The sequence below is a fragment of the Ailuropoda melanoleuca genome, chromosome 8 (assembly GCF_002007445.2).
Source record: "Ailuropoda melanoleuca isolate Jingjing chromosome 8, ASM200744v2, whole genome shotgun sequence".
NCBI classification, from domain to species: domain Eukaryota; kingdom Metazoa; phylum Chordata; class Mammalia; order Carnivora; family Ursidae; genus Ailuropoda; species Ailuropoda melanoleuca.
In genome coordinates this window covers 3284056-3298987 of record NC_048225.1, presented here as the reverse complement: position 1 = coordinate 3298987, position 14932 = coordinate 3284056, and the positions used below count along the sequence as shown (strand labels likewise).

The window sequence follows — 14932 nt, the reverse complement described above, 5'->3', positions numbered from 1 at the left end:
TGTGCGTGAGAACCCAGAGAGGCAAGGGAGAAAGTCATGGCACACACAGCAATAAACATGTCCCCTCTCTGCACCACTCTCTCTGTGTGGGACACTGTCTGAGCAGCACAGCACTTCCACGCCCTTCCTGGTGGCCCAGGCCTGGCAATCTGCATGCACCAGGCTGATTTTTTTTTTAACATTATCAATATGTCTTGGAAATTACCATGTATTATTTCACTGAGGTCTTCCTCATTCTTTTTCCACAGTTTCTTAGTACTCTACTGAGTGGATGCACCATACAATACTCTCCTGTGTACAAGCAGTTAAGATGTTTCCAATATTTTACAAATCAAATAACGCAGTAGGGAGGAACCTTGTGCAAATCTACTCTTGGAGGTGTATCTTTCAGAATAGATTCCCAGAAGTGGAACTGCTGGATAAATGATAAGAACATGTACGGCCCTGTTATGAACTGTTAAATCTCTGACCAGAAGGACTATGCCGGTTTGCATTCTCACTAACAATCCAGTAGAGTCCCTGTTTACCCACAGCCTTACCAAGAGGATATGTTGTCATGCTTTTAAATTTTCACCCATCTGATAGCTGAGAAATGACATTATTTTAATTTGTATTTCTCTAATTATGTTTGAATTTATTTTATTTTTTTAATTAATTTTTTAAAAAAGATTTTATTTATTTGACAGAGAGAGAGAGACAGATAGAGAGAGCGGGAACACAAGCAGGGGGAGTGGGAGAGGAAGAAGCAGGCTCCCAGCAGAGGAGCCTGATGCGGGGCTCCATCCCAGGACTCTGGGATCACTCCCTGAGCCGAAGGCAGATGCTTAATGACTGAGCCACCCAGGCGCCTCATGTTTGAACTTTTAAAAAAACATATACATAAGAGTCACTTTTATTTTTTAAAAAAATATATATGTGAGTTTCTGCTCATATCTATTTCANGGGAGAGGAAGAAGCAGGCTCACAGCAGAAGAGCCCGATGTGGGGCTCGATCCCATAATGCCGGGATCACGCCCTGAGCCGAAGGCAGACGCCCAACCGCTGTGCCACCCAGGCGCCCCTCATGTTTGAACTTTTAAAAAAACATATACAAAAGAGTCACTTTTATTTAAAAAAAAATATATGTGAGTTTCTGCTCATATCTATTTCATATTTTACCATTGGGTTTTCAATCTCATTTTCTTTGGTTTTCAGAGTTCTTTATATATTAAGAATATTAGCCCTTTGTGTCACATGTTGCAAATATTTTCTTCCAGTTTGTCAATTGTCTATGATATTGCGTATTTTTTTTAACTTTCATGTAGTCCAATTTATCAATGTCTCCTTTTATTTTTTCTGGAGTTTGAAAAATAGAAAGTATTTTCCCAAACAGAGAATGAAGAGAAACATCTCTTTATTCTTCTAGTTCTTACATGTTTTCATTTTTTTCTGTTTAAATTCCTGATCTATTTGGAGTTTACTCTGGTATAAGGTATGAGAAATGTACCAAATTTTATTTTTTTTCAAATTGTACCCAGATGCTCCACAACCATTACTTTTAAAGTCCAGCTTTGCCCCAGTAATACCCCAAAGATATTACCCATATCATAGAATACACTTCCTTATGTACTTAGATATATTTCTGGGTCTTCCATTTTGTTCCCTGGTCTCACTGTGTACTCACGTGCCAGCGCCAGACTAATTGACTTATGGATACTTTGACATACACGTTTATGCCTTTATATCTGGGGGGCTAATATCCCCTCATAGATTTTCTTTTTAAGTGTTCTCCTGCTTCTTCTCAGATGTTTGTTTTTTTCATATGAATGTGATCATTAGTTTGTCTCATATAACAATAACAAAAAAAGGAAACCTGCTGGTATTTTGATAAGGATTGCATTAAGTTTATAAATTAATTAGGGAGAACTGACATTTTTATAATATCGTATATTCTAATACAAGAGAAAGGGGTGTCTTTCCACTTGTTCAAGCCCCTTTCTGTGTCTTTCTGCTATGTTTTAAAGTTTTCTTTATAAAGTTCCTTATCACACATTTCTTTTTAACCCCTTCATCTTGTTTGTTGTAGCTGCTCAAGGGGCTTTGCCCCACTCATCCACATCTTTCTTAGGCTACTTGAGAAACTCTCAGCAAACATCCATGTCCTCCTCCAGTCCTTTCTCTCCATTCCATCCAGAGTGATCTGTTATAAATGTAAATTTGTTTATTTTCTTTCGAAGTGTTTGAAAAGCTTCTACATTTATTAAGATGAAGACTGAGTTCCTAATTAGGCCCCACAGATCCCCCATCTTCTCGCCACTTTGTGGGTTTTAAGCACACTGGCCACTTTTCTGTCTATGGGGCCTTTGCCCCCTTCCCACTCAGGCCCTAGAGCTGGTGGAACAGCACACTGCCCCAATCCCTCTAGCCAACATCAGGAAGAGACCTGGGGAGCACTGACCTGGGCAGCCATGGGTGAGAAAGACATCTCAGAAGTCTAGCTTCTCAAGGGGTGGTCCTCGCATGCCATTGGAGAAAACCATATATATATGAGTGTGGATGCAGCGGAAATGGTAGGAATAACCTTACCAGTGTTGACCCCTGCCACTGCAACAAGGCACAGAGCTAAACAAGCTAGTGTTGGTGACCAATTCCATCAAAAATAGGACAGCAGCGAGAGATGGCCCATTCTCTCCAGTAGAGCCTAGAGTACTGGGGCAGGACCTCTATGACCGGGAGCAGGGAGGAGGATTGACCAAGAGGCAGATAAGAATATCAAAGAGCATTACAGGGATGCAGTTCCTGCTGTTTGCACTCAGGACTTCTGCAGGAAGTCCTCCCACGAGCCCCTGGAAGTCCCTCCCTGAGGATCTCCCTACCTGGTCTGCAGGCACCATCAATGCCCCAAGTGCTAAACACACACTGACTGGGCCTCTTGGGTGAGCTCCTAAGTGCAGTGGCTAAGAGGCAGGGAGAGGACTCAGAAGTCCGCCAGGGTCTGTGGGCAGAGGAGAAACCATAAATTTGAGCTATAGTGCCACCTTCTGGAAAATAAAAGACCGGTTTCTAGTGGCCAGACTGATGAGTTGTAAGGACCGGAGAAGACATTAGAACTTAACAACTCTGCCACAAGAGGGAGCAAGAAGAGAGGTGTGTTCCCATACAAAGACAGAGAAAACCCCAGATAATGACAGCACCAAGGAACAGAATACCCCTACCTTAAGGCAACTAGTAGAGACTGTTGCTATTTCAAATGCAAAAGCAGTAGTGTTAAAGATACCAGGAACATGAAAAATCAAGGAAGCATATTATCACCGAAAAAAAGATAATAATTTTCTCCATAACCAAGCTCAAGGTAGTGAAATTTTATGAGCTAGCTGATGAAGAATTCAGAATAGCTGTCTCTGGAAAACTCAATGAGCTACAAGAAAACTCAGAAATACAACTGAACAAAATCATGAAAAAAATCTTCAGAAATTCTGGAGCTGAAGAATTCAATGAATGAAATGAAAAATGCAACAGAACACATCTGCAGTGAGTAGGGCAAATGGAAGACAGAATAGGTGATTTAGAGGATAGGAATTTTGAAATAACCCATTTAGAGGAGAGCAAAGAAAAAAAAGTGCCGAAAAGAGAATGTCTATGTGATCCATGGGATTCCATCAAAAGAACAAATATTAGAATAATCAAGGATCCAGAACAAGAGATGGTAAAGGGGGCAGAATGTTTATTTAAAGAAATAATAGCTGACAACTTCCCAAATCTCGGGACAGAATGGGACATCCAAGTTCAGGAAGCTAATAGATTACTCTATTTTAATCTCAATGCAAAAAAACCCTTCTCTAGGACACATGATAACAAAACTGTCAAGAATCAAAGACAGAGAATTCCAAAAGCAGTCAGAGATTAAAACATTATAACCTACAAAAGAACTCCCATTAAGCTACCAATATAAAGGTACAAGTATCATATATAAAATAAACATACAGAAATCAATAGGACTAACAATTACACACTAACAACAAAACATCTGCAAAAGAAATTTTAAAACTGTGACATTCATGGAATGCTTGGGTGGCTCAGTCAGTTAAGTGTCCAACTCTTGATTTTGGTCATGATCCCAGGGTTGTGAGATCGAGCCCCATGTCAGGCTTCATGCTGGGCATGGAGTCTGCTTAAGATCCTCTCTCCCTCTGCCCCTCCTCCACTCAACCCCCCCAAAAAACCAAACCAAACAAAATCAAACACTACGACATTCATAATAGCATCAAAAACAACAAAATATTTAGGAATAAATTTAACTAAGGAAGGGAAAGAGCTGTACAATGAAAATGATAAGACTTGGAAGAAAGAAACTGAAGAAGACACAAATAAATGGAAGAAGATCCTGTGTTTGTGGATCAGAAAAAAATAATATTGTTAAAAACCACATATTACTCAAAGGCATCTATAGATTCCATGCAATTTCTATNGGGAAAGAGCTGTACAATGAAAATGATAAGACTTGGAAGAAAGAAACTGAAGAAGACACAAATAAATGGAAGGAGATCCTGTGTTTGTGGATCAGAAAAAAATAATATTTAAAAACCACATATTACTCAAAGGCATCTATAGATTCCACGCAATTTCTACCAAAATTTCAATGGTATTTTCCATAGACAAAGAAATAAAACTATCCTAAAATTTCTATGAATCCACAAAAGACCCCAAATCACCAAAACAATCATGAGAAAGAACAAAGCTGGAGGCATCACACCTCCTGATTTCATATTATACTGCTAAATAGCTCAAGTAATTTCAAGAGTATGATGCTGCCATATGTTAGACACATAGACCAATGGAACAGAATTAAGAGCCTAGAAATAAACTCGCACATTTATGGTCAGCTAACATTTGACAAGGGAGGCAGGAATACTCAATGGATAAAGGATAATCTCTTTAACACATGGTGTTGGGAAAACTCATAACCACATGCAAAAGCATGAAACTGAATCCTGATGTCACATCACATTGAAAAAGTTACTCAAAACAGATTAAAGATGTAAAGATAAGATCCGATACTGTAAAACTCCTAGAAGAAAAAACAGGAAAGAAGCTCCTTGACATTGGTCTTGGCTCCTTGACATTGGTGTTGATTGCTCTACCAACTGGTCCTTCCCCCACTTTTCCCTCTCTCCTCAGGCCTTCCTATTCCCTGAGACACAACAATATAGGAATTAGGCCAATTAATAACCCTACAATGGCCTCTAAGTGTTCAAGTGAAAGGAAGAGTTGCATATCTCCCACTTTCAATCGAAAGCTAGAAATTATTGAGCTGAGTGATGAGGGCATTTTAAAAGCCAAGATAAGCCAAAATCTAGGCCTCTTGAGCCAAACAGTTAGCTAAGTTGTGAATGTCAAGGGGAAGTTCTTGAAGGAAATTTAAAGTGCTAGCTAGTCCCATGGACACACAAATGATAAAAATCCATACCAGTCTTATTGCTGATCCGGAGAAAGTTCCAGTGGTCTGGACAGAAGAACAACCAACCACAACATTCCCTTAAACCAAACCCTAATCCAGAGAAAACCTCTAACTCTCTTCAGTCTTGTGAAGGCTGAGGGAGAAGAGGCTGCAGAAGAACAGTGTGAAGGGAGCAGAGGTTGGTTCACGAGGTTTAAGGAAAAGAAGCCGCCTTTATAACATAAAAGTGCAAAGAGAAGCAGCAAGTGCTGGTGTAGAAGCTACAGTGAGTTCTCCAGGTCCAGCTAAGGGAAGCAATGAAGGTGGCTACACTAGACAAGAGAGTTTTGAAGTAGATGGAAAAGACTTCTACAGGGAGAAGGTGCCATGTAGCACTTTCTCAGCAAGAGAGAAGTCAATGCCTAGCTTCAGCGATTCACGGACAGGCTGACTCTCTTGTTAGGGGCTCATGCAGCTGGTGACTCCGTGCTGAAGCCAAGGCTCACATACTACTCTGAAAATCCTTGGGCCCTTAAGAATTATGCTCAATCTATTCTACCTGTATTCTATAAATGGAGCCGAGAGCATGGATAACAGCTCATTTGTTTACAACATCATTTACTGAATATTTTAAGGCCATTACTGAGACCTATTGCTCAGAAAAAAGATACCTTTCAAAATGCTGTTGCTCAATGACAATGCATCTGGCCACCCAAGAGCTCTGATGGAGATGGACAATGAGATTAATGTTGTTCTCAATGCCTGCTAATACAACAGCCATTCTGTAGTCCATGGATGGAGGAGTAATTTCACCTTTGAAGTCTTATTGTTTAAGAGATATGTTTCATAAGGCTAGAGCTGCCATAGACAATGATTCCTCTGATGTGTCTGGGCAAAGTAAAATAAAAACCTTCTGGAAAGAATTCACTTGTCTGGATGTCAGTAAAAACATTCACAATTCATGGGCAACATATCAATACCAACATGAGTTTGGAAGAAGTTGATTCCAACCCTCAGCGATGACTTTAAGGGTTAAGCAGCTAAGATGTGGTGTAAATGGCAAGGGAATTAGAATCAGAAAGGGAGACTGAAGATGGGGCTGATCTGCTGTGATCTTGTGATCAAACCTGAACCGATAAGGAGTTGCTTCTCATGGATGAGCAGAGACAGTGGTTTCTTGAGATGGAATCTACTCCTTGTAAAAATACTATGAGAGTTGTTGAAATGACAACAAAGGATTTAGAATACAACATAAACTAAGTAGATAAAGCAGAGGCAGAGTTTGAGAAGACTCTAATGCTGAAAGAAGTTCTGTTGTGGGTAAAATAATATCAGCCAGACTTGCATTCTATAAAAAGATGTTCATAAAACGAATAGTCAATCAATGGGGCAAGCTTCATTGTTGTCTTGTTTAAAGAAATTGCCACGGCCACCTCAGCCTTCAGCAGCCACCACCATGATCAGTCAGCAGCCCTCAACATCAGGTAACATCCTCCACCAGCAAAAAGATCCCAACTCACTGAAAGCTCAGATGATGGTTAGCATTTTTAGGAATAAAGTCTTTTAAAATTAAGATACACACCTTGTTTTTCAGACATAATGCTATTGAACATTTAATAGACTATGGTATAGAAGAAACATAACTTTTATATGCATTGGGAAACCACAACAGTAATTTTGCTTGCTTTATAGCAGTGGTCTGGAATTGAACCCTCAATACCTCCGAGGTATGCCTGTATATGGAAAGGAAATGAAAACAGGACAGAGAAGAGATATCTGCATTCCTGTTTTTGCAGCATTATTCATAATACCTAAGATATGGAAACAACCTAAGTATCCACCAGCAGATAAATGGATAAAGAAGAGGCAGTATGTTTACACACACACACACATTTATATATTTAATACACACATAATATACGCATACACAGTGGAATAATACTCAGCCATGAAAAAAGAAATCCTACCATTGGAACAATATGGATGGACTTTGAAAGCATTATACTAAATGAGAGTAGCCAGAGAAAGACAAATGCTGTATGGTATTACATATAGGTGCAATCTAAAAAGCCCCCAAACTCATGAACACAGAGAATAAAATGGTGGTTACCAGGAGTGAGGGTGGAAAAATTGGGGAGATGCGGTTTAAGGACACAAATTTGCAGCCAGCAGATACATAATCCCTAGAAATACAATGCACGGAATATGGATTATAGACAACAATTGAGTATTGTAAACTTCAAAGCTGCTAAGAGACTTGACTTAGTTGTTTCCACCATAAAGAAGAAATGGTGATGATGGGACATCATAGAGGTGTTAGTGAATGCTATGGTGGTCATCATATTGCAATATACAAGTGGCTTAAACCAGCAGGTGGAACATCTTACACTTACACAATGTGATATGTCAATTATATCTCAATAACATTTTAAAAACCACTGTGTATATGTTATTTATTATTACTGTGATTTGTTAAAACATAAAAAATATTTGATCATGTGAGTTTATTTCCATTCCCTTTTCCATCAGTCATTAGTTGTATGTGTTTCTCATTCTTTGGTTTTCCTATTATCTTAATTATTACTATTATTATTTGTTTTCTTTTCTGATTAAATATACATATGCATTTAAAATATCTAATAATTATATTTATCCATGTATCTTTGTATGTTCTTGTTTTGCTCCAGAATCATCTCAATATTGGATATTCAATTCTATTTGCAATTGTCTTATTTTATATATAATGAATTGGAACTTGTGGTTTATCTTCAAGGTGTAGACAGTGATAAGGTAACTTGTCTTCAATGACTGAAAAAATATTCATATAAGAATGCAAGTGGCTAGATAAAAATTAATATATTTCTGTGATCAATTATTCACTTTTCAGCAAAAATATAAACAAAAGAATTTTGAAGTCACACCCTAACTTTAGAGGAAGTCATCTTAAAATTCCATAGTATCAGGTCTGAATGTGTCTTATACTTATTAATTTCTTCATTTTCAGGTGCTGTCACACATCCAACAATTAACACTTTTCAGGTGGAAGAGGCTAAGTGAAGGTGTAATCTTAATCAATGATTTCCCCCACAGTATTTAATTGCATTCAAGGAGGTTAAAAATTATGTTTGCTTCACACCTGCTGAAAGTACCAGCCACCACCTTAAATAAACCTCATTTCATATTCATATGAACGCACACACTCTCTTTTTTATAATGGAATGGAATTCTTGATCAACATGTAATGGATACACTGCTTTGAAATAAAGAAATGTTTTACTGTAAAATCACACAGGTACATATTCTAAAGTCTCTAATTGTCTTGAAGGACCTGTGAACTTCCAAAAGTGACTTCTAAGCAGATATAATACGGACACTTATCCTGCATTGTCTCCATGCATATAAACACACTTGCACTGCAGTTAAGAATGAACTCATTCAACAAATAATGCTAACATCTACTGTGTACCAAGCACAGTAGGTGTATTTGTAGGCCAGTGGGGAAAGAGAAAAGGAAGAAAAGCATTTCAGCTCTCTTTGTTTTAAGCCCTAAGACAGGGATGACCACAGTATGACAAATATGCACAGAAAAAAAGATGCCTAATTCAGTCTCAGGGGATCAGGAAAACTCTCTGGCTATGACAGTCTTCAAAATGAAACCAGAAATGGGACTAAACCCCACTAAAAGTGGGAGAGAAATTTTATAAAATATTGAGAATAACGTGGGCAAAGTTCAGAGTCAAGAAAGAATGTAACTTCTTCAGAGATTTTCTAGGTAACTCAAAATGACTGGAACTCAAAAGGATTGGGAGTAGTCAGGAAGCTGGAAAATGAGCAGGTGTCTATTCACGAATGTTGTCTCATGCCATGCTGAAGAATTTGACTCTGCTCTGAAGATAAAGAGAAGCTGATATAGATTTGGATTTATTTTTGTGTTTTCGGAGAATGCTCTGGAGAGGAGCCAGATCAGAGGCAGGAAACCCAGAGAGGAGGTAATGCACTGGTCTCCACAAGAGGTGATGTGGCTTAAACTAATTTAATGTCAGTGGGAATTAAAAGAAGAGGACAGTTTCAGGACAGAGCTGACTTATCATTTTAAATACTTAGATTTTGGGGGTGAGGAGGACAGAGGAGTTGAGGATCATCCCCTAGCTCTGACCTCGGGGGTGAACATATTCATTGAAAATTTTCCAGCATCTAACTAATGGTCACATGGGATTTGAGCACCTTTGTTGGCAGTGAGGCTTAAATATGGAGGGAAGTAATTGGGCCACCTGGGAGTGGAACTAGGAATGATTTACTCTGGCTTAGCAAGACGTGCCTGGCATCAGCCTGCAAGTGCCAAAGCAACTGTCTCACTAAGTAAAGAAGAGGAAGACAATACGGTAAAATTCTGGAACCTACCAAAGGTTCAAGTGTTATACCAGAAATGAGCTGATTCATTCCTCTGTCTGTCTGCAGTTATATAATTAACGCATCACATCAGGTCAGTGGTTGCCAGAAATGTTTTTGCCACCGCGAGCTGTGTCATCCTCTCGGAGGCACACTTCAAGGAGCTGCTTACCTGCACTCCTCCCTATGACAGACATCATATCTCTACGGTTTGTTAGGCAGCGTATCATATGCATGGATTTATAACATGTATCCATTCGTTCCCTCAGCAAAGATTGATTGAGTGTCCCGCTAGGTCCTAGGCACTGTTCCAGGCATGGGGAATAAAGCAGTGACTAAAACAGTTCCCACCTTCACAGAGCTTTTGGTGGTTGAAGACTGACGATAAACAAATATGCCAGATGGTGAAAAATGTTATGAAGAATGATAAACCAGGGTAAGAAGAAGGGGAAGTGTGGGCAGTGGTGGAGAGCTGTGCAGTTTCTAATGCAAGCAGGGTGGTTATGACGCGCCTCTCCGACGAGATGATCTTCCAACCGAGGGAAGGGCCGAGGGAGTGGGGCACGTGGATTCCCTGGGACAAGTGTCTCCCACATGGATTCAAGGGACAAGTGCGGTGGCTCTGCAGGGTTAAGGCAGGCACACACTCCTAAACTCATGGGACGGCAAGACATCGTCTTGTGCCCCTACTATATACATGCGAGGGTCTGTGCAAGACTTAGCAAGGAAAACAGAGATACACAAACACAGCCCTTGCCCTCCAGAAACATATACTTCAATAAAGGAGGTAAAAGAGGGAGAAAGTAGAGGGCGGTCAATATAAAGGAAACGTTATGGTATCACTTCTGGCAGAATGGACTGGGAAACAAACACCACTTAAAAACTGCAGTAGCAAAGCTCAATGCTGTATCTACACCCAAACAACGGAGAAGGTGGGTTGTTTCCTACCTGAAGTTAGCGTCATGCTCAAATGGTGTTATGATCATGTGAAACGATCTTGTCCCAGAAAACGCCGCTTGTTTTCTGAGTGACTCTACCCACCTGCCTTGAACGTTATCTTTAACATCAAATAGCAGGGTCTTGGGGTGGCTAGGTGGCTCAGTCGGTTGACCACTGACTCTTGGTTTCGCCTCAGGTCATGATCTCAGGCTTGTGGGATCTCCCTGCTCAACACAGAGTCTGCTTGTCCCTCTCCCTCTGTTCCTCCCCGCCGCCCCCTGCTCTCTCTTCTCTCTCTCCTTAGTGAATAATAAAAACCCTTTAAAAATCAGTAAAATCAAATAGCAAGTTTGGAATGCCCAACAACAGGGTGCAGGGAAGCTGTTGGCCTTCTTCCTGCTCGGTCCCTCACATGCAGCACGTGGAAAGAGAGAGGGTCTTCAGTAAAGGTTTTCTGAATAAACGGATTGCTGAAGAGAAAATAAATGCCCAGAGTTTAAATGATATTCCGGAAAACACGAGTCTTGACTGGCAGTAACGAAGGGTAGAAAGGAAGACAGGCGGACTCGGGGGAAGCTCTGTGTACACTGGCAGACAATGCGACACAGCCGTGAGGAAGTCAGGCGCAGGGCGCTCTTCTGGGCAAAGCCTGGGCACTGACTCGCGTGGACACGGATGCCCTTTGATCAGCAGCCTGTTCTGCGCGCAGCAGTTGCAGCTGCAAAGCCAAAGAGTCCCTGCGGCGTGTGCAGAGTGAAAGGGCCCGTTGTTCACAAATCAGACCGCAGCCACACCTGCACGTGGGCCAGAGCGCGTCCAGGGTCCCCGCCAAGTACGGTGGCTGAGGACACTGTGTGGACACAACGCTGCAGCCTCACTTCCAAGGCGGCCCTTTATGCACATTCGCTCTGCTTTTCTGACAGATGACACACAAAAAAGTTTTCCTGGTCTCGCTGCAGTTTACTCGAGGCCACAATTACGTCCACACTGATTTGATCAAAGTCTCCCCTTGGTGTCGCATTGTGAAGCATTTCCACGTTACTAGGGAAACAGACTCAAGTCTGAGTCTCAGTGAATGGCATAAAGGGTGAAAATTACCTCTAACCCCACCTGAGCTCTACTGGAGCTCACACAAAGGACTTTAACTTAATTTGAGGCTTCCCTATGCATATAAATACAATTTCAGGTAAATGAAGGGATGCCACCATTTTTATTAAGTTTCTATAAAAATATTCATCCTATTTGGGGCACTGTTATGATTCTTTAATCATAATCTTACACTATTATTGCACTGATTATACATCCTGTTAATAATTTTCATTATAGTCACCTAACAGTCATATAATTCAATTATATTTTATGGTTCTAAAGTTCATCAAAAACTTCATTTATTTGCACATAGTATCAACAGGAATGATAAATGAAAAACGGCTGCAGGGTATAAAATCAGTGCCATGTTAGCAGAAACTTCGACACAGAAGGATTCATTTTCCTTATTTCTAGAATGCTACGTGATTTCTAGAATGGTATTTCCTTCTTTTTGGAACATGAGAAATGCAAGTCCCTGGCTTGTCTTCAGCAATAACGTGGCCACAGCCGCCCCTCTCCCCAGCTCTCAGTCCCTAGCAGAGCGGTGAGCTGAATGTGTGGATGAATGAATGAGCAAGAGTGTTTGGATTCCAAACAATTGAAACCATCATGTTAGGGAGCATTCAAGGTAGGGAGTATTTCACAGAGGTTCATAGAGCACCGTGCATTCTGCTTTTCTGATGCACAGGCTTCCTGACCATCTTGAATATGTGGTCCCTCCACCTTCGTCCTACCTCTCGGCTGGCCGAGTCCATACTCTTGTCAGGCTGACCTTGGCTTAGGGTTTCTTAACCTATTTTCCTTGACTGAAACACAAGAGTCCTAAAATGGTAAGCAAAATTGGTGAGCATATGTGCATTTGGACATTTTTCTGGAGCAAAGAGAGAGAGCCCACAGCTTTTATCAGCTTTTCAAAGGGATGCTGTCTTCTAACACCGGTTAATAACTACCTTTAGGCGCCTTTTCACACATCACCAAAAAGTCCCTCCCTGTGTTCTATGGGCTTGTTTTTATTTTTTTTTCCCCAGAAAATAATAAAGTAATAAGTATGCTAGAAACTATAAATGATAGTTATTCTAGAATATGAACTATGTTAGCAGGAAAATGCTATTCTTTTATCTCTCGGATCCTGCATTTTATGCAGAATAAAATAAACTTTAAAAGTCCTTATCAGATCTGAGCGTTTCAATAAATGAAATTTTAGTAACAAGTAGTATCTTGCGAACTATAGAGTGCTTACGCTATCAGATTTTAAACACAGTTAATACACAAAATTCATTTTGATACATTCTGAATGCATCTGGGAAGCCCACAAGTATGGTTTAATGACCATATACAACAGAAGTATTTGCACATTGAAGACAATCATACGTACTTACTGCGGTCCTGCCTTGCGGTCAGGCTCGGGGGGCTACATGAAACTAGAGGCGCAGCGAGAATCAGACATGCCCTTGCCCTTCAGGCTGTAGTCCAGCCAGTGGAGAAAGGCAATGATAATGGGAAGTGAAAGGTCTTACTAGGAGGCTGCACCGGGGGCCCTGGATGAACCAAGGTCAAGGGCCTAACCCGTCTCTGGGGCTTGGAGGCAGTCTCACAGATGAAGTAACTCCTGAGTAGCTGCTGTGAGTAAGCCATGAGAGTCGGGATGGGGAAGAGATACTGAAAAATCGGGGACCAGGAGGCAGGGGCAGCCAATATAAACATCCAGACATGTCGGGGAGACTGGCTTCTTTGGGGAACTAGAGATTTCACCAAGAGAACTGAAATGCCAAAGGGTTCAGTCTTCCAGGTCATTTTTAAAAAGCGTTTGCTTGCCGCTCATGCAGAGGGCAATGGCAGTTACTAAAGACTTCAAACCAGAAGATGAAAAACTGGCGACACGAACCAACGCTATCTGACATTTAAAGTGTTTATAAGTTAACAGCTGAGTGAAATTAGTTTGAATACATCAGGCCTCTAGAATTTGGTTTCCAAAATCTTCAAGTTTAAGGAACGGCTCCTAGCCAAAAAATAATTTTAAAAAAATCTAAACTAAATTCTCATTTCCTGACAAAGAAATAGCCATTCTTTGTCAGGAAATAAAAACAAATCAGTATAACTATAAAGAATAGAGGACTTTCAGAGTGTGCACCAAACAGTCATGGGTTGGTTTGCTCCAGGTTAGGAAAGAAACACAGATTAACAGGCACTGTTTTGGAAAGGCCAGGCTTTTCAAACTAAGGTAAGAAAAATGGGAGAAGCAAGATAAGAAAGATACCCCCACTGCTCGGTGAGGACAAACACAGAAGCTGCTCAACAAGAAGGGGGAAGAAGGCAACGCAGGGGAGCAGCAGTGACGGCAGCCACGGAGCCACCGCATGGACTGAGGGAGACTCATAGAACAGACGGGCAGACACTGTCAGAGCAGAGATGACAATGGCTGGAAATACATGGCAGATATACAAAGTCTGTAACTGGATTCATTTACGGATTCATTTTTTTAAGAGATTTTATTTATTTATTTGAGAGAGAGAGAGCGCAGAAGCAGGGGGGAGGGGCAGAGGCAGAGGGAGAAGCAGACTCCCCGCTGAGCAGGGACTGGATCCCAGACCCCCGATATCATGACCTGAGCTGAAGGCAGACGCTTAACCAACTGAGCCACCCAGGCGCCCCTGTAACTGGGCTTTTTAAAAACAAAACAGAGCAAAACCAAACTGAAAAACCTAAGATGCCAATACAGTGTTTTGCAAGGTAATACCTAAGTGGGAAATCTGTACAATTTTTAAAAAGATTTTTCAATCCAAATGAAATGAATAGACAGCATTTTAGCATGTAAAAGTTAAAGCAGTCATCGGAGTTTGATTGTTGGAGGCAAGGTGTGATAAAGCAAGGCGCTGAGTTCAGAGCTGCCACTTGCCAGCCAGGCACCCTTGTGCAAGTGCCTTTGTTAACTTCAGTCCTTAGAGTCTACATCTGTTCAGAGTTTTGGGAGCAGGAAGTGGCAGGTTACTGGGCATTTTTCATATAATATTTCTGATCATCGCAATAGAACTGTTAAACAGAGCCTATCGTCCACATTTTCAGATACGAAAATTAAGTTTAGTAAAAGTTAAATAATAT

General features: G+C 40.8%; 1 protein-coding gene across 10 annotated transcripts in view; it reads right to left on the bottom strand.

Moving 5' to 3' along the window:
- The window catches only part of GRIA4 (glutamate ionotropic receptor AMPA type subunit 4), a 368862-nt gene that overhangs the window by 262876 nt on the left and 91054 nt on the right, over positions 1–14932 (bottom strand). The gene's annotated exons all lie outside the window — the stretch shown is intronic.